Below are 27,149 nucleotides of genomic sequence, written 5' to 3'. Positions count from 1 at the left end.
ATGCACGTTTTGACTTTGTATGTTGTCTTGGGTGCCTCCAGTGGACAACCAAGCTTCACTGCCAACTCTTCGCTGATGTATGACGCTTGTGAGCCCACATCTATCATGCATCGAACCAGCTCACTTCTTTCGCCGTTGTGCATGATGACCGTCATGGACGGGAGGAGGACCGTCTGGCCCTTTTGTAGACTGTTGCAGATCAGACGCATTCCACTTTGCAGTGGCGTGGTCTCTCCAGGTTTGACGACACACACTGCTGATATGTGTTGCTTGCTGCCACACAGCGTGCAGGGATACGAGAGACCTGATGTCTGGCTTTTGCAGTCCGTCAGCTTGTGGGATCCACTGCATTTTGTGCAGAGCTCCAGGTCTTTGAGGCGTTGGATTCGTGTTCGAGGTGATGTGTACGCTGAACACTTCAGCATGGAGTGTGCACCTTCGCACAGCTTGCACGCCTTGAACTTCGATGTGGAATGACTGGGAGTCTTCTTGATCGGCTCGGCACTGGTTTGGAATCGTTGTAGTGACGACTTCGCTGGTTTAGCTGAACCGGCGACCTCTGTTGTCTTGAGCTGTTTCGGCTTCGACGAGAGGTCCGTGGTGTGTTTTGTTTCTTGCTTTGCAGGTGTCGTCTTCATCAACGACTTGATCACGGCGTTGAAGTTCTCGAGTAGTTGTCTTGTAGAAGGGTAGTCAGTGTGCAGGATTGCGCTCAACTTTACCTTGAAGTTCACTGGGAGTTTTTCGCAGATGATGAAGCTGACAATTTTGCTTCCAAGAGTTCCGTCTTCGAGTGCGTCGTATCCAAACGCCTTGAGTTCATACACAGAGGTGCGAGCAGTATTGAAGAACGCGCGCAGCGCTGGCAGATCTCTTGCAGGTGGTGGGGTTAACTCGTGGAGTTTCCTGATGTGTTCCTCCACGATGACATCAGTGTCGAGATATTCCTCGGTTAGGAACTTTCTTGCGATGGTGTAGTTTTTCTCTTCAGTTGACAAGTGTTTGATGGTATCTAGCGCGTTCCCACGCAGATAACTCTTCAAGTACATCAGCTTAGCCGATTGATTGTAGGCCGAGTTGTTGCCGATGAGATCGTCGAACATCCTGAGGAAATCGTTGAACGACATCACATCATCTTGCGTTCCGGAGAACAGCGGCATCTTGAGCTTCTGGATCTCTGGCTGTTTGATGTTCTGCTCGTTGGTTCCGGTTTCCTCCTTGACATTCTTCATGGTCTCGTTGTCGAAGCTGAAGAAGGCTTTCTTCGTGGTTGAGAAGATGTCATACATCTCGTCCATCCAGGTATCTTCCTTCTCCATCTCCTGTTCAGATGAGAGCAGCGAAACGTAGTCATTGTGCTTCCGTTCGACATCGGACCACGCTGTCTGCAACTCTCCCCAGCAGTCTTGGACTAGGCTTGGTTCAGCCTTGTCTGTGATGTGCCGTAACAGGTTTCTGTTGATTCTAGAGAACGAACGCTTACTGTTCGCTCGAGCGTTCCGAAGCTTCTCCATGGTTGCAGGGTAGTGATACTAGATGAGGCGACAGCAGGCTGGACGCTGATGACCAGACTGCAGCAGAGTCTTGACGTTGATGAAGCGACTGCAACAGGGTCTTGATGTTGATGAAGCGACTGCAGCAGGGTGCTGACGCTGAAGACCGAACTGCAGCAGGATCTTGACGTTGATGAAGCGACTACCGCAGGGTCTTGATGTTGATGAAGCGACTGCAGCAGGATCTTGATGTTGATGAAGCGACTGCAGCAGGTTGCTGACGCTGAAGACCAGACTGCAGCAGGATCTTGACGTTGATGAAGCGACTGCAGCAGGGTGCTGACGCTGAAGACCAGACTGCAGCAGGATCTTGACGTTGGTGAAGTGACTGCAGCAGGTTGCTGATGCTGAAGACCCGACTACAGCAGGATCTTGACGTTGGTGAAGCGACTGCAGCAGGGTGCTGACGCTGAAGACCAGACTGCAGCAGGATCTTGACGTTGATGAAGCGACTGCAGCAGGGTCTTGATGTTGACGAAGCGACTGCAGCAGGGTGCTAACGCTGAAGACCAGACTGCAGCAGGATCTCGACGTTGATGAAGCGACTGCAGCAGGTTGCTGATGCTGAAGACCCGACTACAGCAGGATCTTGACGCTGGTGAAGCGACTGCAGCAGGGTGCTGACGCTGAAGACCAGACTGCAGCAGGATCTTGACGTTGATGAAGCGACTGCAGCAGGGTGCTGACGCTGAAGACCAGACTGCAGCAGGATCTTGACGTTGGTGAAGCGACTGCAGCAGGTTGCTGACGCTGAAGACCCGACTACAGCAGGATCTTGACGTTGGTGAAGCGACTGCAGCAGGGTGCTGATGCTGAAGACCCGACTACAGCAGGATCTTGACGTTGGTGAAGCGACTGCAGCAGGTTGCTGACGCTGAAGACCCGACTACAGCAGGATCTTGACGTTGGTGAAGCGACTGCAGCAGGGTGCTGATGCTGAAGACCAGACTGCAGCAGGATCTTGACGTTGATGAAGCGACTACCGCAGGGTCTTGATGTTGACGAAGCGACTGCAGCAGGGTGCTAACGCTGAAGACCAGACTGCAGCAGGATCTCGACGTTGATGAAGCGACTGCAGCAGGGTGCTGACGCTGAAGACCAGACTGCAGCAGGATCTTGACGTTGATGAAGCGACTACCGCAGGGTCTTGATGTTGACGAAGCGACTGCAGCAGGGTGCTAACGCTGAAGACCAGACTGCAGCAGAATCTTGATGTTGATGAAGCGACTGCAGCAGGTTGCTGACGCTGAAGACCAGACTGCAGCAGGATCTTGACGTTGATGAAGCGACTGCAGCAGGTTGCTGACGCTGAAGACCAGACTGCAGCAGAATCTTGACGTAGATGTGTCAGCTTCCTCTGTCAGACTAGCTCACAACTTCCCTGAGATCAGCTGGTCAATTCTCGTTGATCATTACACTTGAGGTTAGACGACAATTCTATGCAGTTTGATAACAGTTGATATTGAGGTTTTAACAATCTTGCAATCAGTGACAGATTGAGTAACTTGCACTGTGCAGCTCAGTTTAAATATGGCTGTTTCAGTTTATTTCTATCTGTTTCGTCAAGTTCAACTCAAACCCAGTTTGGGGCCAAATCACAGTTTTTCTGCGACCAAATCACAGTTTTTCTATGTACGGATTTGTAAGAGGGGCACACAGAAAATTATTATTTGACGTTGGTTTTGACAGGGTAATGATGTAGGGATGAGAATTCGAGAGGAAAGTTGGACCGCCACAGACACAGGCCGGGCTTACCTTGACGTAGGTCTTGTCTCGAAGTCGTCGGTCCTGTGATTTGGTCGGTCTCACTGGTACTTCCCCGCGTAGGTTTGCCGGGACGAACCGCGTAGGTAGATCTCTCGATGTTCTCGTAGGTAGGTATCTCTTGATGAGTATATTCGTAATAGGTGAATTCAGGCACAAATCAGTCGTGAACACATACGGCTCCAACCGGTAACAGACAGCGACTGCCCTCTCCGTGGCTCAGGCGGGCGGCCGCGGGCGGACGCCAGTCACGTGGTTATCGCCCGGGGGCAGGTCAGCTGACCGGTCGCCTGACCCGCCGCCCAGCCCGGCCAAGTGTCCAACGCGTGGCGGGGGGAGGGGAGGAGCCGGTAGGAGAGGGGGAGGGAGAGTGGCTGGTTTTTGGTGTTTTGCAAGGGAATTTCTACACGACATACTAATAGCTAAATTAAAGCTGTATGGTATTCAAGAGCCCTGATCGGCGGCCGGCTAGTACTCTTGCCCGCGCTCACATACGTGCACGTTACCCCGGCAACGGGCTATTGACCAATGAGAAGCGAGAAAAGTGTTACGTCACTGCGATTTTTCATATACCTGTGCCCCCCGGACGTGACGTAGTGTGCTCGCGCGCGTGCAGGGTCTCTGCGATCGAAAAAGAGCGCTAGCAGCGCGCCACTCGACGCCGCAATTGTCAAAAGCGGCGTGTTAGTATGCTTTATTATGAATGATGTGTGTAAAAGTGAGTTTTTATGTTGTTTATTTGGAGGAAATGGTTGGAATAAATTAAGTTATTTTTATTTCTGTTGGTTGGAATTTTTATTCAAAAGATTTCGGTCTATACCATTGATATTTACTGAAAATACCTTCGCTTGAATAAATTGCAGATATTTGGCAGCTGAAGTGTTAGGTAAGCCTAAATGATATGTAAAAAGGTAAGAGACACCCTGATTATCATTTAAGAAACGAAAATATATGAATTTTCCTTATAAGACTCCTCAATATGCTACTCCGCGGTTTATGCCCCGAGGGTGTCCGAGGGTTCCCGTTAGTTTGTCGTTGGCGCTCGGCTCACGCGCGAGCCGACGTCACCGCCTGTGACGTCGGCTCGCGAAATACGTCATACCCTGCACACAAAATAGCCGGCTGCCGAACAGCGCTAAGATGTTGCTTTAAAACTTATACATTCTTATCTCACTGGGCCCTGTTTCACCGGTGATAGCAGCACGCTGCTATCACGTTTCGCGAGCTGACGTCATGTCATGACGCCATACTGTTGACGTGATGGGCAGTTCTGGCGCACGATTGCCGCGACCTTGGCCGCGGCATTAAGTGACGTATGAGCCTCTAAAAGTAAGAGTTTACGCAGTCATGATAGTATATTTATTTTTAATATATATTTTTTTAATATAATTAATTTAAAATAAGTTGGGTTTAAGGAAAATTTGGACGTAAACTTCGAACATTTAGTTGATGACGTAAAACAATATTGCGGCTATCGTGCGCCAGAATTGCCCCTTACGTCAGCAGTATGACGTCATCACATTACGTCAGCTCGCGCAATTTGATAGTAGCTTGCTGCTATCACCGGTGAAACAGGGCCCTGGTCGGCAGCAACAAGTAGAATACGATGGAGTAAGTTCAGAATTTATGCCAATCGAAATGGGAGTTCCTCAAGGCTCGGTACTTGGACCGCTTTTGTTTTTACTTTATATTAATGATTTGCCAAATGTCTGTAATAACGCCAAATTTCTTCTGTTTGCTGATGACACAGTTGTGATATTTGATAATACAAATACTGCAAACCTACAAAATGACCTTGACGCACAACTTCCCACCTTATGTGAGTGGTTGAAAGCAAACAAACTCTCATTAAATACAAAGAAAACCGTTTATCAACTTTATAGCAAATCACATACCAATGCCAAAATAAATGTTACTTTGAACAATGATGATATTCCTGCTGAAGAAAAAGTAAAATATCTTGGTGTGATTATTGACCCTCACCTAAATTGGAGTTATCATATAAATCACTTGAGTTCCATCATCAGTCGTAACATTGGCATGCTAAATAGGTCCAAATTTTTCCTTGACACTAATTTTTTTTGGGGGGGTTAGGTTCCCGCTTCCTTGCCGATCGGTTGTCCTCCCTCTGGTCCTCCAAACTTGGGTGATTTGTGCATAAATCTGCAAGATTTTTGCTGTTGTTGCTTTGGAAAGTAACAGAGCATTGGATACCCATGCCTGAAGCAAAAGCGGGAGATAAAGTGCCAGGTAAACTCAAACTGGCCCCTTCCAAGACTGCGCCAGGTTCGTCAAAGAAGGTAACCTTCATGTTGCGTGGAAGTAAACAAGGCGGAGATGGAGCCAGAAGTGATCAGGGAGGTAGAGATGGACAGATGGGGGAGGAGGAGGATGAATCTATTTGCCGTGGTAGTTCAGGGAAGGCTTGCAATAAGGAGATTAAGGAGGACACATGCATATGTTGTGATGTCTGCAACAGGTGGTACCACATGATGTGTCAGCTTCAGTCAGCCGAGGAGTTTGATGCTCTCCGCAGGTTCAAGATATTTTGGGTCTGTTCATTCTGCCAGGCGCTCATCCCATCCCTTGTTACACGGGCAGGACTGGACCTCTCAGAGCAGGTTGGGAGATCCCTGACCGAGTTCAAGGAGCTGCTGGTGGACCAGGCACGAGCAGTTGCGGGTGTAGCAAGTAGCAGCAGGGACCTATGTAGAGTGCAGGAAGAAATGTATAATGATCTCAAGACGCAGTTTGAAGAACAGGCGAGCGTGATTAAAGCATGCCACCTGTCTTGTGAGGAGCAGACAAAGCAAGTATCAGACACTGTGCTCCGCATTGAGGGAAAGATCAAGTGCCAGGAAGATCAAGCTGAAGTAGTTGTTTCTACAGAACAAGAGCAGAGGAGAACCTATGCAGAGGCAATCAAGTCACTGGGAGCCAAGATAGAGGCCATATCAGCAAGAGAAGTGAGAACTACTGCAGAGTCTGGATCAGGCGAGACTCTGGTCAAATCTGTTGGTGACTTCTTTGACAAGGAAAGGCGGAAGCAAAATATTGTGGTGCATAACCTTCCAGAGAGTGTGGACGAGGACCCAAAAAGAAGAACTGAGAAGGACATTGAGGCATTTAAGAATATGATCCGGGAAGAGCTGCACATCTCAACCAACATCAAGCAGGTCTTCAGGGCAGGGAAAAGGCAGCAGGATCGACCACGACCACTGATAGTTTCACTGGTCGAAGAAGGGACAAAGTGGGACATACTGAGGATGGCTCCACAGCTGCGAGACAGTGAGAGGTACCGAGGGGTGTTCCTCTCTCCAGACAGGACCCCTGAGGAGAGGGAGAAGGACCGCAAGCTGCGACTTGAGGCGAAGAGGCTCCGAGAGGAAGGAAAAACTGTCCGTATACAGAGAGGACGGGTCGTTGTCCTGCAGCCAAACCCTGAGGCAGGACAGAGTGATCGAGCTGATCACGGGAGTACAGTCTGACTAAATGAGAGAGTAAAAGACATATTGCTAGGATATCTTCGCATGGAAGGTGTGGATGGGGCCCAGCTTGCCCATGCTGCCTGCAAATCGCTTTTACAAACTGCATGCTGGAGTGATAATGTGAATGTGACCTGTCCCATGCTGCATGACAACAATTTCACAGCACCTATGCAGAATGTGTGTGTAAATGGCACAAACCTGGGTGACGTGTTGCATGCTGAGGTACCTAAGGTTTTAAAAGTTATGTACACTAACATTGATGGGCTCCCAAACAAGATGGATGAACTGTTGGTGAGAATTGAAGATGATAAGCCGGATATAGTGGTCCTCACTGAGTGTGTACCTAAAGCGCAACGAAGACCACTGTCACTGTCATTCTTTTCAGTTGGAGAAGACTACACAACATATCTCAACTTTGATCCGGAACTAGAGAATTTGGGACTGCTAAGCATAAGAGGTGTCGGAATCATGGTACGGTGTGAGCTAAGGCCAGCAGAGGTCAAGTTTGGCAGTCTCTTTCAAGAAGCTGTGTTTGTTAAGCTTAAGTTGAGGAACAGCGACATGTTAGTGCTCGGTGCTGTGTACAGGAGCCCCAGCGGGGACGGCCATAGATCCACAGAGGCCCTGTGTACCCTGTTGGAGGAGGTGTGTGACAGTCAGCCAAGTCACCTTGTACTAGTTGGCGATTTCAACTACAGAGAAATTGACTGGAGTCTGGGAATGTCAACTGCAGGAGACCAGCACTACACGCACAAGTTCATCCAAACCATCCAGCACTGCTTCTTGAGTCAACATGTGTGTTCACCAACCCACTTCATGCCCAACCGAACACCAAGTCTCTTGGACCTGGTCTTGACGTCAGAAGAGAGCATGATACAGGACCTGAACCACCGGCCACCTATTGGAAACAGCCACCATGACTGCTTGATTTTCAAGATAAGATGTTATGCTGATGTATGTTCGAAGCGTGCTCTTGTGAAGGATATGAGAAATGCGGATTTTGAAAGCATGGCCCATGATATTGAAACATCAGATATAAGTCACAGGGTGCAGAACCTAGGAGTTGAAGAGGGTTGGAACTGTCTAAAGGAATTGATAAAGTGTCTCGAAGCAAGGTACATACCAATGAAGACTGTAAGGAACAAGCGACAACCATACAGTAACAACAAGCTGATACGAGCCAAGAGGAAGAAGGACCATCTGTATGGACTCTACCGCCGCTCTGGAGATGGAAGATCGTTGGCGGATTTCAAACGGGCAAAGAATGACTTAAGGAAGCTGTCAAGAAAACTTAGAAGACAACACGAGAACAACCTGGCGAAGAATGTCACAAGGAACCCTAAATGCTTTTGGAAGTATGTCAGGTCTAAACTCAAGACGAAGGCGAGAGTAGAAGAGTTGAAGAGAGAGGACAACTCAAGAGCCCACAGCGGTAGAGAGAAGGCAGAGACACTCAGTCACTTCTTCAGTGGTGTGTTTACTGTTGAAGATCAACATACTCCGCAGGCTACTTCCAGGTTCAACGGTACCAGACTAACTGAGGTTGAGATATCTGCACGAGAAGTGAAGAAGAGACTGGAGGCACTGAACATAAACAAGTCCCCAGGACCAGACGAGCTCCACCCACGGATCTTGAAGGAACTGGCGAGCCCACTAAGCCACCTCCTGAAGACAATCTTCCAGAAATCGCTGGACTCCGCAGAGCTCCCGGCGGATTGGAGAGCTGCAAATATCGCGCCCATCTTTAAGGCTGGTGACCGGAGTCTGCCTGGAAACTACCGCCCAGTGAGCTTGACCTCCATCTGCTGCAAGGTGCTGGAGTCTTTTGTAAGGGACGCTCTGCTGGATCACCTGATAACGGAGAACGTACTGTCTGAGCACCAGTTTGGGTTTCTACCTGGACGATCCTGTGCACTGCAGCTGCTGGTGGTGATTGAAGACTGGCTGAGAACTGTTGACGAGCGCAGTGCTGTGGATGTCATTTATCTTGATTTTCGCAAAGCCTTCGACAGCGTGCCGCACAGGAGGCTCCTGCTGAAGCTGAAGGCTTGCGGAGTTGATGGGCCCTTGTTACACTGGTTTCAGGCCTTTCTCGGTAACAGGAGACAGCGTGTTGCTGTTGAGGGACACTTCTCAGAGTGGACTGATGTCATCAGCGGGATCCCGCAGGGGTCTGTCCTGGGACCTGTCTTATTCCTGTTATTTATCAACGACCTACCGGACGCCATCAGCAGCACCGTCAAGCTGTTCGCAGATGACGCCAAGGTGTACAGGAGGGTGTCCAGTGACATTGACAGAGGTCTTCTCCAGGACGACATATCAGCACTGGAGGCTTGGTCAGCTGTGTGGCAGCTCCCCTTTAATAGGAGTAAGTGCAAAGTCATGCACTTGGGGAGCACAAACCCTGGTTTCGAGTACCGGATGGCCGAGACTGAGCTGACCGTTGTCAAGAAGGAGAAGGACCTCGGGGTGCTCGTTGATGATACCCTCAAGTTCCATGAGCAGACAGCAGCAGCAGTGGGACGCGCCAACAGGATTCTTGGACTCATCAAGCGCACATTCCTGTCACTGGACAAGACTACACTGCCCATCCTCTTCAAGACCATGGTGAGGCCCCATCTAGAATACGCCAACTCAGTCTGGGGACCGACGTCCAGAGGTGATCAAGACGCCGTGGAGAGGGTGCAGAGGAGAGCGACAAGGTTCGTCCACTCCGTGCGACATCTCGAGTACCAGGACAGGCTCAGGGAACTGAAGCTCCCCAGCATGTACTACAGGAGGCTGAGGGGTGATGTCATCACAGTGTATCTGATGTTGACGGGACGCCTGAAGGTGACAGCTGGTGACCTGCTGGAACGAGAACCGTCCCAGAGAACGAGGAACCACGGTCTGAAACTGAGACAGCCCAGAGTCAACACCCAGCTGCGTCAAGTCTCCTTCTGTTCGCGCGTCATCTCGGCCTGGAATGGACTCCCAGCGGACGTTGTATCTGCCCCAAGCGTCAACGCCTTCAAGAATCGACTTGACAAGTTCTGGGCGCACCGAGTCTACGAACTGAGACCAAGGCAGTGAAGAAGACGCTTGACGAGTAGGAAACGAAGTCACCGAGAACAAGACGGAACTAGGAAGACATTGAAATGCCACTGATCGGAAATCACCCAGGTCCCTCAGGACCTTTCTTTTCCGTATATACCTAACCTAACCTAACTAATTCACTGAAACTTCTATACAATACACTCATCCTGCCCTATCTCAATTACTGTTGCCTCGTATGGGGATTCACTTTTCCTACCTACTTGAGGAAGATCGAACTCCTGCAAAAAAGAGCTGTGCGCATCGTTGCACAACAACATCGGTTGGCTCACACAGAACATCTCTTTAAAAACCTAAAAATTTTAAAGGTAGACGCCATAGCGAAACAACAGCTGCTTGTGTTCATGCACAAGAAACTCTTGTGTAATTTACCTGAGAAATTTGAAGATCTCTTCATCTTTATAAATTCGCCCAGCATAACAACCAGAAGCAGAAATCACTTTTTTGAACCTTTCTCTGAAAAACTTTACCGGACTCGTGTAAGTAAGTGGATTGGGCCAAGAATCTGGAATGCTATAATTGCTCCTGATCTTACTCTTGATTCTGCCTGTGAATTGTCCAAAGACAATTTGAAAAAGTTTACAAAGCATTACTTCCTGCATACACCCCTATAACTGTCATTGGTATTATTTGTCTCTACATATAAAAGTTTACTATCCTACAACGTTCGATCAAGATCTTATTATCACTGCCTTAGACCTGTACTTAACCTAGATTGTATGTTACAGTTCTCTATGTACCGTGATGTTACCAATCTCACCCGCAACATGCCGTCTTCTGGTGCCCATTCCACAACAAGCTCTGCTTAGTGGATGAGCACCGGATGACGGCAGACTGACTATGCACGAACCTGACCAGCCCTTGCCTCTGCCCAGCATGAGTGTGTGAGTGTCTGTGAGTGGGTGTGGGTGTGGGTGTTGCGTGTTTGTTTGCATGAACTGAGTATGGTCTTGTATGTTTGCATGTTAAACTGCATGCTCCCTCCCTGCCTTCTTCCTGCATCCGATTCTGTTCTGCATGGTGCTTTATCATACTATGGGGTACTGGTAGTATCGGTATAGCGGACAGTCATTTGCTGGATTTGGCGTGACTACTTCTCTCTTTTGCATGCTAGATAGTAATTTTGCCTTTTGTTTATTTCACCTTCTTAGCAGGGAGTGCCGCGACTAGTACATACTCTTATGTTTTGTCTGGTGTTAACGTAAGGTTCTGTGAGTCGCTGGGACTGCGGTGGGGGCACTCCTGGTCATCTGTTCATGGGTGACGGACTATTTAGAAAAAAAATTTTTAAAAAAAAATAATAATAATAATAATAAAAGGGGGCAAAAAAATCCCACCCCCCCCCCACCGCCTGGAAGGTTAAGGTGTGTTTCAGCCCAAATGAATATATAGTTAAATACAAGCTATATTTGCATGAAACTAAACCAAATAAATAAAAAAGCAAGCAGGTAGCCAAAGGAAAGAACAGAGAAATCTGAAATTTTATCATTTGGAAATTGATTAGGTTCGACTTTGGCTACATGCAATCAAAGCATGTGGCAACTGGCAAGGTACCTCACTTAGCTTAGTTAGATTTTGATATTTTTAGAAAATGTAAAAAAAAAATATTAAAAAGTACTGAACTCTGAAGTGATTTTGTATATCCCCCTTTCTTGTGCTTCATGAGGATCATTATGTAGTGGCACAATTTTGATTTTGGATGCCCAAAATGCCTAATTAAGTTCAATGTCATGTTTCTTTTTTAGGCTGGGCAGGAGAAACTTTCATGTATAACCATATCAAACTGAACGCTCAAACCTCACGTAACCAAACCTGAAACCTACCAATCACACACTTATTGGGCCTGTTCCAGCGCCTCCAGAAACCTCCAGAAAGCTCCAGAAAGCTCTAGAATCCTCCAGAGAGCGTTCCAGCACCTCCAGAAAGCTCCAGAAAGCTCTCGCCAAAGCTCCAGAAACCTCCAGTAGCCTCCAGAGAGTTGAGAGGTCCAAATTTCTCTGGAGGCTCTGGTCTACAATTATGGCGCACATGTGACAATCATGAATGTAAACAAAGGACATTTGACTGATTATTTTACAACTTGAATGTAAAGAAAATTACATTGCTATAATTTTCTTAATCTTTCTTAATAAAATTGAAAACAAATTTTGTGTTTCAAGAAAGAGCAATCGTCATTCTTTTGGTATATGTGATGCCAATCTCCAGAAATCTCCAGATTGCGTTCCAGCGCCTCCAGTAAAACCTCTGGTAGAGCCTCCAGTCAAGAATTTCTACTGGAGGCGCTGGAACAGGCCCATTGTCTACTTAAAACCTGGGTACCATGGCTGCTTGGCAATATAAAACCGGCTTACATGGTACACCTACCTCAGGCAAAAGCATGGCAAAAGGTGACAGACACCTTATAAAAAAAATATTAACAATAGCCGAGTTTACATAAGGATTGTTGTAAGCTTACAGCTCTGCCCATGATCTTGCAATAGATGCCAATGGTGCTTTACAATGTACAAATTGATGCCTTCGGCATATAGTCTTAAGGTGAATAAAATCCTCATGCATCAGATGTAAAGAAAAATAATGGCCCCAAAACCTTATTGGTATTGTACAAGTAACCCAATTTTACCTGGCCTGAAGCGGAAAAAAAATAGGATACCATGATACTAACCCGGTTTACATAGCATGTTTGACGCAGTGGCGGCGGAAGGTAATTTTGGATGGGGGTGCAAAGTTTTCTCAAGGGCCCCTCCGGAATTTTTGGGCCCCCCTTCATTTTTTGAGTGTTTATTATTGATTGATGAAAAACGAAGATTTTGGAAAATTATCCCCATACACACAAGTTCTGTAAAAGGTTTGAAATTGCAGTGTACGTACGGCCCTCCAGCAAAAGAGTGGTTGGTTACTGGTTAGCCTATGTGCTTTTGGTGTAATAACTTTAAATGGCGGAGACACTCCTGTAAAATGACTCAATAGAAATGAGAAGAGGGTTCGTGCACACATTTCGGCAGTGGGTTTCAACAGCCATAAAACGTATTCATCAATGCAGAGCGATTATTGTGATGTTGGCAACCAACCACTTAATACCCGGAGGGCCGTACATACCTATCTCAAATAATGAAAGCATAAAGAAGCAAATGCAGATAGTTTTTTATCGGCTTATCTTTGAGTCTAGCCACCACCCGCAGCGTCTCAAACCACTTTTCTGGATACGCAGTGGACCATTGAGGGCCCTACGAGACCGTTCCAAGAAGACCGTGTTTAGAAGCCCCTTGGAAACCGACCACATAGAGACTCCTCCAGAGACCTACATGACTCACCAGACTGAATGAGCCCTCCGATCAGGGTCGGTCCCTTGAAAGTTGCTGAAAGGTTTCAGAAGGTATTATAGGCTCGAAAGTCTTTTGAGGGCTCTCAGAAACCGGCATCGGGCCCCAAAAAAACCTGTATAGAGGCCCTCCAAAGCCGGGATGGAGGCCACAGGAGCCGATGTTTAGCCTAAGGAGCCTGTATGGAGGACTGAATAGAGGAAAGGGGTCTCAGTGGGGCTTTCAGGGGCAAGCGTTTGAGCCCCAAAAGTATGTGTGGGGTCTTAGAGGCAGGTAGACCCCTGGGATATGCACGGGGTCCCAGGAGCTCGCGTGGGTGCCCAAATATTCGGCTGGCGGCTACTAGAACCAGCATGGGGATTCTGAGCAGGGCTGCGGAGTCGATGGATTTTCGGCGACTCCGACTCCGACTCCGACTCCGGCTTTCAAAAACCAGCTCCGACTCCGACTCCGACTCCGGGCAGAATTGTCGACTCCGACCGACTCCAACTCCCGACTCCGACTCTGCAGACCTAGCAGGGCTGCGGAGTCGACAGATTTTCGGTGACTCCGACTCCGACTCCAGCTCGGGTTTCTAAAATCGACTCCGACTCCGACTCCGGTCACAACTGTCGACTCCGACCGACTCCGACTCCGACTCCGACTCCGACTCCGCAGCCCTGATTCTGAGGACTTAGAAGCCGCTAGTCCCACATTTCATGGGTCATGAGTCCCAAGAGTCGATGTAGGGGCCATAAAAGCCGGTGTAGGGCCCATGGCCCTATAAGTTCCAACATTGAGACTCTCAGAGGCCAGCGACGGGGCACCAAGAGCAGATAAAGTGCCGCAATAAGCCGGCATGGGGCCTGAGAATCAGTGTGGAATTCCAGGAGCCTGCGTGAGCTCTCGGAGACCTTCGTATTTCGTAAGGTCCACAAAGGTCGTTGGGTCCTCTGAATCTGAATTCTGCGGGGCCCTCAGAGGCCAGCATGTCTCCTGGCACCTACCTGCGTTGAGGTGAGACCCTCCGAGGCCGTCGTAGGGTTCTTGAGGCCAGCGTTGGCCCTTGAAGCCTTCGTTAGGCCCTAGAAGCCGTCAAGAGGGCCCTCAGAGGTCAGCATGGCCCCTGGAGCCTGCCTGCGTCGAGGCCCTCAGAGGCCGTCGTGGAACCCTCAGACGCCAGCGTGGGCCTTTGGAGCTTGCGTTGGGTCTTAGAGACCATTGTGAGGGCCCAGAGAGGTCGTCGTCAGGGCCCTCTGACCCTCAGGGACCATCCTTGGGTCCTCAGAAGTTGTTGTGAGGGCCCTTAAAAGCCTTCGAGAGAATCATCAGAGGTCGTCATTAGGGTCCTTGGCCATATGTAGTGAGGGTTTTCATGGGCCCCCAGATACATTTGCAGGGCTCTCAGAGGCCTTGGTAAGACCACTAGAGGCCATCGTTAGGGCCCTCAATAGACCGTTGCAGGGCCCTCAGATGCCAGCATAGCCCCTGCAGCCTGGTTGTGTTGGGGCCCTCAGAGGCCGTCGCTAGGCCGTCTGAAGCCAAATGGGCCCTCAGACTTAAGTTGGGTCTAGGGCCGTCACGAGAGCCCTCAGAGGCCAGCAGGGCCCCTAGAGTCCTGTAGCACCCTCAGCGGTCGTCATGAGGGCCCTTAGTGGTCGTTATAGGGCCCCAGGGGACAGAGGTCGTCGTGAGAGCCCTCAGAGATCGTAAGGGCCTTCAGAGGCCGTGCCGTCATAGGGCCCTCAGAGGCCGTCATAGGGCCCTCAGAAGCCAGCGTGGCCTCTGGAGTCTCCTTGGGGCCCTAGAGTCTCTGTGAGACCCTAAGCGGTCGTCATGAGGGCCCTTAGTGGCCGTTGTAGGGCCCAGGGGACAGGGGTCGTCGTGGGAGCCCTCGCCCCTCAGAGATCGTCATAAAAGGGCTCTCTGAGGCCGTCGTGGGGGCCCTCAGATAACGCATGGAGCACCAAACGCGGCTCGGAACACTTCTAGTCGGTGTGGGGCCCCAAAGACTAGCATGGGGCGCCCCTGACCATAATTGGACATCCCGGATGATGCCACATCAATGTTCGTTTCTCGATCACTGGTTTTCAGGAGAAAATGTAGGTATTGGATGGTGCGACGGGCCCCTTGTACGGATTTTGGGGGTGCAAAAAGATATGTTTGCACCCCCATGTTTTTCGATGGGGGTGCAGCTGCACCCCCTGCACCCCCTATTCCGCCGCCACTGGTTTGACGAGGCTCTAGCTCATTAATTTGGCGATAATTTTGATGCAGTGGTCTTCAAATATTTAGAGTGGATCATTTTGTAAATTGTGAAGCACCATTGGCATCTTTTGCAACATCACGGACGGAGATATAAGCTTGCAGCAAACCCTATGTAAACCGGGTTACTGACACCAGGCACCCCATCCCATCTCATGATCTTGATCTGTAGTGTTTCAGTTGAAAAAGATGCATGATGCTTCATATATCTACTCACAATGCAGTTGAAAATCGTCTGAACTTGAAGTGCTTGAAAAACAGTGAAATCGGTTCACACGATTTTACCGGTGAATCAAAGTTCAAACCAAGGAATGGATAAAAATGAATTGGGATTATTTCGGGACGCCGGTGAAAACAGGGCGCCGGAGGGCATGAGATATTGCACACTGCCATATCCAGTCACGTGATCTCAGGTGAAGTTTTCCTTCCTAGCACCATTCGTGACGAAGGATTCGAAGGAAGTTTTAAAGGGACCCTCCCACCTTCAAAAAAGTTAATGAATTGGCACGAAAGTGATGTCGCTCGGTTCAGAAAGAACGAAAACGAATATCTACCAAATTTTATCGAAAAATATTCACCGGTTTTCAAGATATTAGACTTTTACTTTTGTTTACTTTTTGGGATCTCCGCTGTTCCTAGCGACTTTATTTGAAAGTGCGGCATTTGTTGCGCGCAAAGCAGCATATACCACCGCGTGCTACCAAACGTTTTAGTAAAAGATTTAAAAATCGTTAGATCTCCGCTGACGTCACAAATTCTAAGGGGGCATACCAATGCACTAGCCCCTTAGAATCCGAAAACTGCAAGTTTGAAATTCCATATCTCCGAATTAAAGCATTTGTCGATGTTGTGAGTGCCCAAACCCGTATTTGCAGGCCATGGCCACCAATTTGGCTATCTCAACTCAAAACTAATGTTAAGGTGGGAGTGTCCCTTTAAAATGTTTTAGTAGCTATTACAAGTTTTCAAATTTAAAATGTACTTTTAAAAGTTCGGTTAACTTCAAACCGAGCACATAAAAAAATCGAGGCAGAATTGCTATATCATCTGTAAGCACGCCGTCTACCTATATGACCAGATAGTTGTCACTGCCTAGCGGTGCAGGTCGCAGGCCATGCTTTTAGAGATCCCAAAGAGATGGCGCTACGGTGCCCGTAGTATGCCCTGAGGGCCCCTGTCCGTAACGTCAAGTGACACCAAATTATAAGTAACGCATCGCAGTGTGTTTGAAAGCAGTGGCGGCGGAAGGTATTTTGGGATGGGGGGGCACACCTGATCCTTCCCGGAACCTAGGGTACCCCCAAATCTAGTTTTCTCACCGGTTTTAGGCCACTTATTTTTCACCTCTTGGCCTTTACAACAAAAATAAAAAATAAAACATTTGCAAATAAGTGAGATAATTAGTCTCATCTGAGTCAAGAAACTACCTTTTTGGTAACCTGGAATAAACGTTTAAAGCTTCCACACATGAGCTGTCAAGTCAGGTACGGGGACCCGCAGTTGCTACTGTACAGCGACCCTGAGTAAATTGTCCCAGCACCCTCACAGGGAACAACGATAAGCTGTCAGAGGGCACGCACAGAAAACCTCAGCTGCTCTTGTGCAGGGACCGGCAGTCGATATCAATGTTATCGGTTGTTACTGGACAGGACAGACGGCTAGAGTTGGGGTTCGTGTACAATAGCAACTGCGGGTCCCCGTACAGAGGGGGATTTTTTTACTTAAATAGGTATTGTCTTCCATTCAGCTTTTCTTTGAGGCCCTCGGCCGCTAATATGGGGAGGACAAGCTGCCCCGACGGTTCCTGGCCCTTTGAAACTTTGCGGGGGCAGAGACCCCCACGGCCCCAGAGTTGTGGGGGCAGGCTGCCCCCATGCTGCCCCCCGGCTCACGCGCCTATGCCGGCTGGCGTCTGGCAGAGTCGCGGGGAAAGGCCTGTGGCACGCTCAGACGCACTTTCGTGACGTCCGTGCCGCCTGCCGGGCCACTCGCGTTCCGTCCTACTCTTCCAGACTTCGGTTACCGGTAGCTCGTAGATAGCTCTGCTTGATTTCTGAGCATTATGTGTGGAGGGCGTTTGGTGGAAATAGTCCGTCACGGACTAGCTCGCCGGATAGCCCGTCGTGAAAACGGCTATTATCAATCCAAGTTACTCGCTATATCAACTTAATAAAAAGGTACTCAGCCAAACTGGCATATGTTCCTGACGTAGGTAGTATGGAAGTATTGTGGTACTTCGTCGATAACAATTTTGGGGGGGCAAAAAGATATGTTTGCCCCCCCCCCACCCTGAAAGATGGGGGGCGCCGTGCCCCCGCTGCCCCCCCCCCCCCCGCTTCCGCCGCCACTGTTTGAAAGGCTTGCAACTTTGCCTTTTTTAGTATCAGGTGATTTTCTCCTAATATGCTGTTCTTTTTTTTCTTTTGACGAATGTCTTGGACACTTGTATTCACATCTGTCAGTATCATATTGCAAGGAACGTAGTTAGAAGTTCACAATCCATTGCCGCAAACAGCGCCCCCTAGAATACTTCCGCTGGGCTAGGACGCCACCTATGAATGCGAGGTCTGCGCGGAATGAGTGCAAAATCGAAAAGCAACTAAGGACTATATCTACCGGGTACGTTAAGGCACAAAGATTGATAGACAGGTCATTTAATTTTTTTCTAAGCCGCCACCCATTATCAGGTGACCAGGAGTGCCCCCTCCCCCCCTTCGCAATTGCAATGCATTAGTTATGCTATGCTATGTACGTGCCTAATGTTATTAGCTACGTTAGTTATTGTCATTAGTTATGCTGTGATGCCCATATGTGTCGTCCAGTCCATTGATGTGGTGTTCACACTTCACATGTTTTGCTGTCTAAGGTCTTGTTGCTTGTCACATAACTAGTGACATACCTATGACGATTTACCACATACCGTTCCGTCGTTTCCTTTCCATCCTTAGGACATTCAAACCCTTCTTCTCCACGCCTCAACCCCCTGGTCCGGGCTGGACGGGCAACTTTATTCCATGCGGGATTGCCCATAAGCCGAGCACGCCCGTAGCCTGGGGGCTGGGTGGCCTGCCCATTTAAATGGGCTCAGCCCCGGCGACTCACTAGGGTGCTCGCCCCATGCCCCCTCCCCCCAAGTCATATCATCCTCCCGGCTCTGCAATGGTCTCATCGGACCAAGGGCCTAACCCAACGAAACAAACAAACAAACAAACAAGCAAACAAACAAACGGTTTATCACGCATCTCATATCACCGTTAAGGCAGCATCGGAAGCAAATTAGCGATGCATTCCATTGTCAGCATCACTCTAGAATGTGACAAAACATTGTGTGACTTAGTCCGACATCAATGCAATAACTTCCGCGGACCAGCCGCGATGCGTGGCTGGTAATCACTGCGCCCAATGATCTGACTCGCTTCATTGTTCAGTGACCGGTCATCTATCACCCACCCTCAGCGCGCAGCGCTTCGCCGGATTCCACGCTGACCAAGCCACCGTTCTCGACACCGTCGCGCCGCTGCCGTGAGACGGCACGGAGGAACCACCAGTGCTCGTAGAGTTTGTCATGCCGCATAGTTCTCTCCGGATGTCCATGCTGTGAGAAGATGGGTTGCGCAAGTGGTCAGATTTCCATCAGTTAATACTTAATTTGTTCGACACAGATATAATATAAGTTATAACTAGGTAACACGTGAAATAAAGCATGGAGAGTGAAATAAGCACACAACATAAGAAGAACTACTCATAAGTGTCATTACACTTGGTCACTCCACATAACCACTTACGTTTTCTACTATGTTGATGTGCTCTCTCCGGCAGGCTGTGGCTTGCTGCGGCACACGGGGCAGAGCCATTCTGCATCTTCAACTGCAAAGGGAAAAAATATTAGCCGTTTTCACGACGGGCTGTCCGGCGAATGCACCCAATCCTCACCAAACCTGCCCCTATTATCACTTTATCGCCAAATTGTCCAAAATTGTCCAAATTGTCTTAAAACCAAAAATGTCCCTCTTCTCATGCTGATGTAGGAATGTGGTGTTATTTTATTTTAAAAGCTTACCATGTTCATGTCTCAGATATTGTAAAAGCGAGATTGAGGTAGTTAAAAACACATTAAACATTCATAAAACAGCAAAACTCAACAACAACACTCTTCCTCTCTCTCTAACACTATTAGTTCCTTAGTTCAGAGTGTGCCCTTTTTTTTAGTGGCCCTAACTTACGTTATTGGCCTCGCGAGGAGGGCGGCGACCTAACTACGCCGCGCAAAAGAAACCGGCCGTCCTAACTAAGACCGGTGGCCACTTTTACTGCAAGACAACATGGGAAAACCCATATCCATGTACCATGCCATGAATATGGGGAAAAACCCATGAATTTACGTTAAGATACATAAATGACAGTGAGACTTACCGTTAAATTGATGTTTGTGAGGGGAGGGAAGGAGGAAGTTTGTGAATGGTAATTGGTAGGGTTACGATGTTACGATAAAAGTTGGATGATAGGAATGTTTTAAAGAGTGGAGGATATGTCGCTGCCGCTGTTGAGGGCCGATTGTTGTACTCGGGCCTGTGGTCGCCCAAACCCGGCCGCTGCCGCTGTTCAGCGACCGGGTCCGTGACTGAAGAATCCTTGGCCGCTGCTCGTCGTTGTGCAGTGGGTGAAGGGACAACCCCAGAGTATGTGGACAGTTCCTTGCGATGATACCGAGAAGGATGAAAAAAAAAAAACGTTTTTCGCATTCGTTCGGCGACTATATATTCCTTGTAATGCGGTATGCCTAAGGCCAAGTAATGGTGCTTACTTTACAGTTTGTCGGAATAAGGTGAGTTTAAGACAAAATCAAGTACTAGATCAGTTAGTGCTGGATCATCTCCGAGAAGAGTCGGAAGATCGTTTCTGAGGCGATATTTTGTAAGGTAGTTGTTGATATGTTTTCGTTCGTTGCGGAGGGCTGTGCATCCGATTAGAATGTGTTCAACCGTAATGCGTGTGTTGCATGTTTGGCACATTGGTGGGTCCGTCCTTTCGAAAAGATGACAGTGGGTGAAACGAGTATGTCCGCATCGTAGCCTTGCCAGTGTAACCTCGCGAATCCTATTTGGCTGGTTGCAAGGCGTATTTACAAATTGCAACCGAGCTCCGCCGTGGGGTAAGGTGGGCAGGGGTTTTTGCACTACGGCTGCGGTTGAACTACCTCTGTGGTAGAAACTTCAGGACGATGGCGCGTTTCATACGAAATCTGGCGCAATGTTTGTTTGCTTCTGAACTCGTACTGTTATTGCTGTGAATTCTTGAAGTGGGAGTGTTTTAATAACAATTTGTGGATTATTTGAGTTTCTTTATATAAACATAGAATAGTATTATGAAACATTGTGTGGAAACTGCAAATACTGATATGATCAATTGCTTAGTTTGGGAATCGATACACATTTTGTAGAGATTTGTCTGGCAAATGGTGTAACAAACCTCAAGCCTGTCATGATCTGAAGCTGTTGTAACAAATCAAAATTGCTTTGATGTTACATAGTACCTTGTTGGAAAGACTGGAGCATGGTTCAAGATGACGTGTAAAAATTCAAGATTTGTGCGAAAGCTTGTGACTGAAGAACGAAAACAGTTCTATATGATGGCTCAATCAAACGTGGAAATGGACGACAAAAATAGAGTTTCAACATTCCAGCATGTGAGAATAACTTCAGAAATTCATAGTTCTTGTAGCATTGCATTCTTCTTATGTACAGTTATAGATTTTGTCAGGGTATTTCAAATTCATTGTGTCAGTTGAGATATAGATGGATTGCAGACAAATTTTAGAATCATTGCATGGTAGCTATTTACTTGTTCGGTAAAAAGGTATGTGATGAATGCCATTAGAAGGTTTTTTATGATTTAATATATGGTCGTTGTTGTACCTACAAAAATGCAAGCTTACTAGCAACTAGTTTCTGAATCAAATTGAAAGTATTTGCCATGAATGTAAATATGTACCTGCAAAGTATGTCAATAAATTTGTGTGATGCTGACCAGAGAGCTTTATCATCTGGGCATTTATGTCGCTTCTTACATTAGGTGTTAAGCATAGTAATTACGGATGAACTTTGTGCCAATATCTTCAATGCACAATGTATGTAGCATGTCTACAACCCTCACTGATATTGCTATAGCTATAGGCATTTGGCACCAGCAAGACCAAGGGCATGAACTTCACAGTTGCACAACCTTTTGTCATGTACCACCGTCCACCAGTCACTTTTTTACTTAAGGTGCACATAGCAGTGCACACAACAATGTGCAGAGGGCCTACACAAAAACAACATGATTAGTGTGCACTATGCACAGCATTGTACCCTGATTATTTGAATATTTTGATCACTCAACAGTCAACAGTCAGGAGATATGCCCACTTGGTTGTGGTTGTCGGGTGAACCGAAAAATAAATAAATAATAAAATAATTATTGAATATCCGATTTATTATACATCACTTGTCAAACAAGAGCATGATGACACACATTTTGACAAGCAATCATGGTAGTATTCCAATAAGTTGGACAGTCACCTCCCTGGGCGTCATTTTTCCAGGAAGGTACCTCTGCAGGGTGTTGTGGTAGGCTAGGTTGAATTGGGTTAAGTTAGGCGAAGTTAGGTGGTTAGGAGTTAGGACCAGGTCAGACCGTAAGGCCTGGTCAGGTTGATTTTAATCTTTCATTCTAATTTGACATAGATACCTATTACCTATGCTTTTTCTCCAGCCTGAATTTCATTAGGTAATGAGTTTATTTTGCTTTGTTTTTATCTGTCTTGTTTTGTGTTTTTGTCCCTTATATTTTGCCCCATAGGCAAGGGTGGAGCTTTTCCAGGGAAGGTGGTGGAGCATGATTGGAGGCGCTCAACCAGACGGCATAGGAGGGCACGGTTTCTGAACGCGCACTGATGCCTGATTCAAGCCACGCTGTCTTCATGCGGGGCGGCGCGATACTTAAAAGTCCCTTAAAGAACGGGAAGTGATGCCGATAGAATCTTCAATCATTCTGGGCTAACGCTTATGACTTGGAAAAAGTCGCGATCCCAATTCAATCGAAAACCTGTGGGCTCTTGTTCAGCAGGAGGTGTATGAAGAGCCACCCGCCATAAGCACTGCTCAACCGCAGGCACAGGTTCAGACGGCGTTGGTCCGCATCAAAGCCAGTGTGCTGGAGAATCCATTGGCTGAAATGCTCCAGAACATTCGCCACTGTGTTTTTATGAAAGGTGGCTACAAGCTCAGTTAAAAGAAAAAGTACCAGATTGTTTTGCTTTTTAATTACAGCGGGAAGAAAGGTGTCCGGATAATTTCGTTACACCCCCTGTAATGTTCAAATGGTTGCTAAATTCGAAATCAGCTCCAAAAACTAGCCTAGAAACATGTAAAACTCGAAAAAGTGAACCGAGGTCATCAAAGGTCATTGAGCTGACCTGACCTTCAAGTGACCTTGACACCCACCCCACCCTAATGCATGGGACCAGCATCATATCACATGTTTCAACGCTTGAAACCACGTGAAGACTGCAACCGCGCGGCTAATGCGAGCCGACATAAGCCGAATCGCGATTCGGGCCAAACTGGTCTCGAGAAATAGGTCACAGGTCAAAGGTCATTTGGGTCAGAGTCATGAAATTTTCAGGGTAGGTGTAAAATTGATAAAATCGGGGGTATTGAAAGTTTCGTCGCGATCGGACGGTTTTTACGCGAGTTACTCACGAAAAACCGATAAACCGCACCCAAAAAGGCAGAAATATGCACATGCGATATCCTATACTGCGAAAAAAGGTGCATGATTTTTGAACGTCGCCGACAAATTGTAATACCCTAAGCTCAGGCAGATGCCTGGTAGAAAATCCCCCAAGTGAAATACACTACGGCGGAAATAAAATACCCTACGGCGGAGCTCGGTTGCAATTTGTAAATACGCGGTTGCAAGTTATCCAGGATGTAAGATTTTGCTTGATCGCATATAAATGAGGAGAGTGGGTTTGATTCCATTTGTTTTGTAGGTAAGTATTAAATTTTGTTCGGAGTTTGTGGCAGACGTCCCCGATCGAGAGAGGCACCCCACTAGGGTCTGCTCTCATTGCTCCTTCCTTAGCGAGGGTGTCTGCCAGCTCATTCCCTGCGATGCCACAATGACTTGGCACCCAAAGAAAAGTTATATGCTGACTTTCGTCTAGTTCTAGTAGCATTTTGTGGATATTTTGGATGCAGTAGTGGGTGACGTTATCAGTTCTTTCTAGAGCCTGAAGGGCAGATTTGGAATCGGTGCAGATTATTGCCTGTTCAATGTGAAGTGTTTGTATATGACGGACTACCGTTTGAATAGCGTGAACTTCTGCTGAAAAAATAGTGGCATGGTCTTGCAGGCGTATTTTGTATCTGATATTCGGGCCCACGGCTGCCGCGCCCGTTTGGTTTGAAAGACATGAGCCGTCAGTGTAGAAGAATGTGGAGTCTAGGTTTCTCTGTACATACTCATGGAACAGCAATTGGGCATCCATTGGCGAAATGTTAGATTTTGAATCGTTAAAAAGATATTCAATAGAGATGTCTCGCAGGAGCCAGAAGGGAAGCATAGGCGGTTTAGAGGCAACGTTTATTTGGCCAATGTTGAGTATCTCATGAGCCTGATTTATAATTTCTGGAAGGAAGCACGACCTGCGGAGAGGTTGCCGGGAAAAGGGTTTCCTGGCTTCCATCGCTGGAATTGCAGAATGGTTCGGAATACTTTTGGCGCGATAGTAGTATCGTAGGAAAAGGAAGAAACGGCGGTCTTCTAGTGCTGGCAGGTTTGCCTCCGTTCGCAGGGAGAGAATCGGTGTTGTGCGGAACGCTCCGGTTATCATCCGTAGACAATTTGATTGTATGGCTTCGAGCCGTTTACAAAGAGTGGGCGAGAGTGTACTAAAAAGGTAACAGTTGTATTCGAGAGTAGATCGAATGAGTCCTATATAAAGCATTGACAACGTTTTTCTGTCCGCACCCCAGGTAAAACCTGAGATGCATCTTAGGGCGTTTATTCTTTTAAGACAACGTGTCCTGATGTGCTCTACGTGGAGTCGAAAAGTCAGATTTGAGTCCAGGATTATCCCCAAAAATTTGTGGGATGTGTAAAACGGGATTCTATTTCCATCAATCTGTGGCGATTCGTCCAAGGACGGTAGAGGTCCCCTTTTAAAGACCATCAGAGCTGACTTAGGAGCTGACAGAAAGAAGCCCCATTTCTTACACCATTGAACGTGTAATGTCAGCGACGCCTGGGTAGGACTCAGGTGCAGCCGCCGTCATGGGAAGGGGCCGGCCGCTACCCCGGGCCGGCCACGTCACATGCTTTCGCCTCGGACCGCTTAAAACGTAGCGCTCGCCGTCTATCGGGGCGCTTCGTGGCTGGCAGCGTCCGAGGTAGGTGACTGCTCCTGTTGTTTGGCTTGAGGGTTGAATTCCCTCACGTCGGGTAATTCTTGTCTAAATTTTAGATGCGCGACCATCCTTTAACTATTGCAGTCTGTTTGTTGTTTTGGCCCTATGTTGTTTTGAATAATAACGTCTTCTAAATCTTGTACATCTTTTACTACGGAGAGCCGGGAGTATCGAAGTATTTGACGGAGACGCTAAATCTCGCACGGTTCACCGTTTATATTTGGCTTAACCGGAATTAGCTGTTAAAAAGCCTGAGAACTGACACCAGCCCGATGGGACCGCGACCCACCGCGTGGTTCAAAAGGCGCAGCATCCCACTGGAACCAGAACCGATCGATTGTTGTGCACTGCACTGGGTGGCAGACGGTGCGGCACACACTGTTATTAAAGTTGCAGGCGTGTCCTAGACATGAGCCTCGTTGAGCAACAACGTAGTATGGTAGGAACCCACCTTTCGTGTTATTACAAACGCAGTGATCGATTACTTTTTGTATAATTGAAAAGGCTTGTTTATAGCTTTTGTGGGAGACCCATATTGCAATATCGTCGGCGAAAAGTGAGTAACGGACAGAGAGGGTAAGAAACCGTGGAAGTGATAAAAAGAGATCATTAATAGCGATTAGAAATAGGGTAGGTGACAATACACTTCCTTGGGGTACACCGTGCTCCATTCGGAAAGCATCAGAGAGCGTGGTTTGACAACGAACTCTGAAGGTGCAAGGTTTGAGGAAATTACGAAGAAAGATGGCCAAATGGCCTCTAATGCCGATTGAATGCAGTTTGTTCAGAACCGTCGAGCTGTGTACTTTATTAAAGGCAGAAACTAGGTCCAGGAAAACAGCAACTGTTGGTTGGCGACGTTCCCAGTTAACTTGAATGTCAGAGATTAGACGAACGACATTATCTGCCGTGCTGTGGTGTTGACGAAATCCACTTTGGCAGGAGTCTATGCATTTTTTATCTTCCAGGTAGTAACGCAAGCGGGTGATCACCATGCGCTCAAAGATTTTGCAAATACAGTTTGTGAGAGATTGGGCGGTAGGAATTTGGGAGTTGAGCGTCTTTGCCTGGTTTTAGAATCGGAACGATAATACTCCTGAGCCACTCATCCGGGAAGGAATCATTTAACCAAAGATTATTTAGGGCGATGAGTAGAGTGGATAGGTTTAGTTCGTCTAGGTTGATGTAAAATGCGTAAGGAAGACCATCAGGGCCTACCGACGTCTTGGGGCTGGCCTTTGCCAAAGATAATTTAAGTTCGCGAAGGGTAAAAGGAACGTTATAGGACTCAGTACGTCTGAGCCCTGTTCGGGCAGCGCATCCTATTGCAAAATTTTGCACCACGCATGCGCAGTTGGGGTCTGTCGGGTGCCAAGCTCCGCCCTTCGGCGTATGACGTCACACGTGTGACGTAGGCTCGCGCAAAATCTTTCAGTTTTGCGCAAGAAGAAAACAGTAGCTGCAGGAGGCGAAAGTGGCGCGGATTCAAGTTTACCCTCATATATTCAGTGGCGGTCGCAAGGGGGGGCCAGCAGGGCCATGGCCCCCCCCCAAAGGCAAATCAGGGGGGGCCATCATATCATTTGGCCCCCCCCCAAACAACCGATGGGCCCCCATGGCCGTATGGGGCCCTGGCCCGTATTCGATTGTCACGAGGCTCGAGAAACCCACGCCAGCTATTACAGCTCCCATACCAGTCTTTGAGGGTCCTACACTGACCTCTGAGGGCCCTTCAGTGGCGGTAAAGCGTCCACATTGACCGCTGAGGACCCGTATTGACCTCTGAGGGCCCTCCACTGGCCTTTGAGGGCCCCTAAACCGGCCTCAGGGGCCCAACCGGCGTCTGAGAGCCTCACACCGGCCTCTGGTGGCCTCATTTCTGTCTCTCGAGTCCCAAGACTAGCCTTTAAGTGTCTCTGAGGGCCCCGCACTGGATTCTGAAGACCCGATGTCGAGCCAGCATCGGCCTCTGGGGGCCCATCTTGGCCTTCGAGGGCCCTCCGCTGGTCTCTGGGGTCCAACGCCGGCCCATGCCGGCCTTTTAGGGCCCCACACTGACATCTAAGGGCCTATGCTGGCCTGTAAGGACCCACATTAGCCTCTGAGGGCCCCCCGCACTGGATTCTGATGACCCAATGCTGGCCGCTCAGGGCCCGCATCGGCGTCTGAGGGCCCATCTTGGCCTTTGAGGGCCCTCCGCTGGCCTCTGGGGTCCAACGCCGGCCCATGCCGGTC

The 27,149-nt window shown here is 48.2% G+C and overlaps 1 protein-coding gene and 1 long non-coding RNA gene across 2 annotated transcripts in view; both read right to left on the bottom strand.

Moving 5' to 3' along the window:
• The window catches only part of LOC122387252 (elongation factor Ts, mitochondrial-like), a 60,659-nt gene extending 44,786 nt beyond the window's left edge, over nucleotides 1-15,873 (bottom strand). Inside the window, exon 1 of the mRNA XM_043377309.1 lies at nucleotides 15,680-15,873. The gene's annotated coding sequence lies outside the window, so the exon portion shown is untranslated. The remainder of the gene's footprint in view (nucleotides 1-15,679) is intronic.
• A 2,804-nt stretch (nucleotides 15,874-18,677) lies between these two features.
• LOC122387272 lies at nucleotides 18,678-19,652 on the bottom strand. The gene is made up of 3 exons (XR_006257544.1): nucleotides 19,523-19,652; nucleotides 19,248-19,329; nucleotides 18,678-19,057 (listed from the first exon to the last, which is right to left on the bottom strand). It is a non-coding gene; the product is annotated as an uncharacterized LOC122387272 (long non-coding RNA).
• Nucleotides 19,653-27,149: the final 7,497 nt, after the last annotated feature.

The sequence above is a fragment of the Amphibalanus amphitrite genome, unplaced genomic scaffold, assembly GCF_019059575.1.
Source record: "Amphibalanus amphitrite isolate SeventyFive unplaced genomic scaffold, NRLGWU_Aamphi_draft 000279F_arrow, whole genome shotgun sequence".
Classification (NCBI taxonomy): Eukaryota; Metazoa; Arthropoda; class Thecostraca; order Balanomorpha; family Balanidae; genus Amphibalanus; species Amphibalanus amphitrite.
Note: the sequence above shows the minus strand (reverse complement) of the source record. Positions and strands in the feature narration are given on the sequence as shown.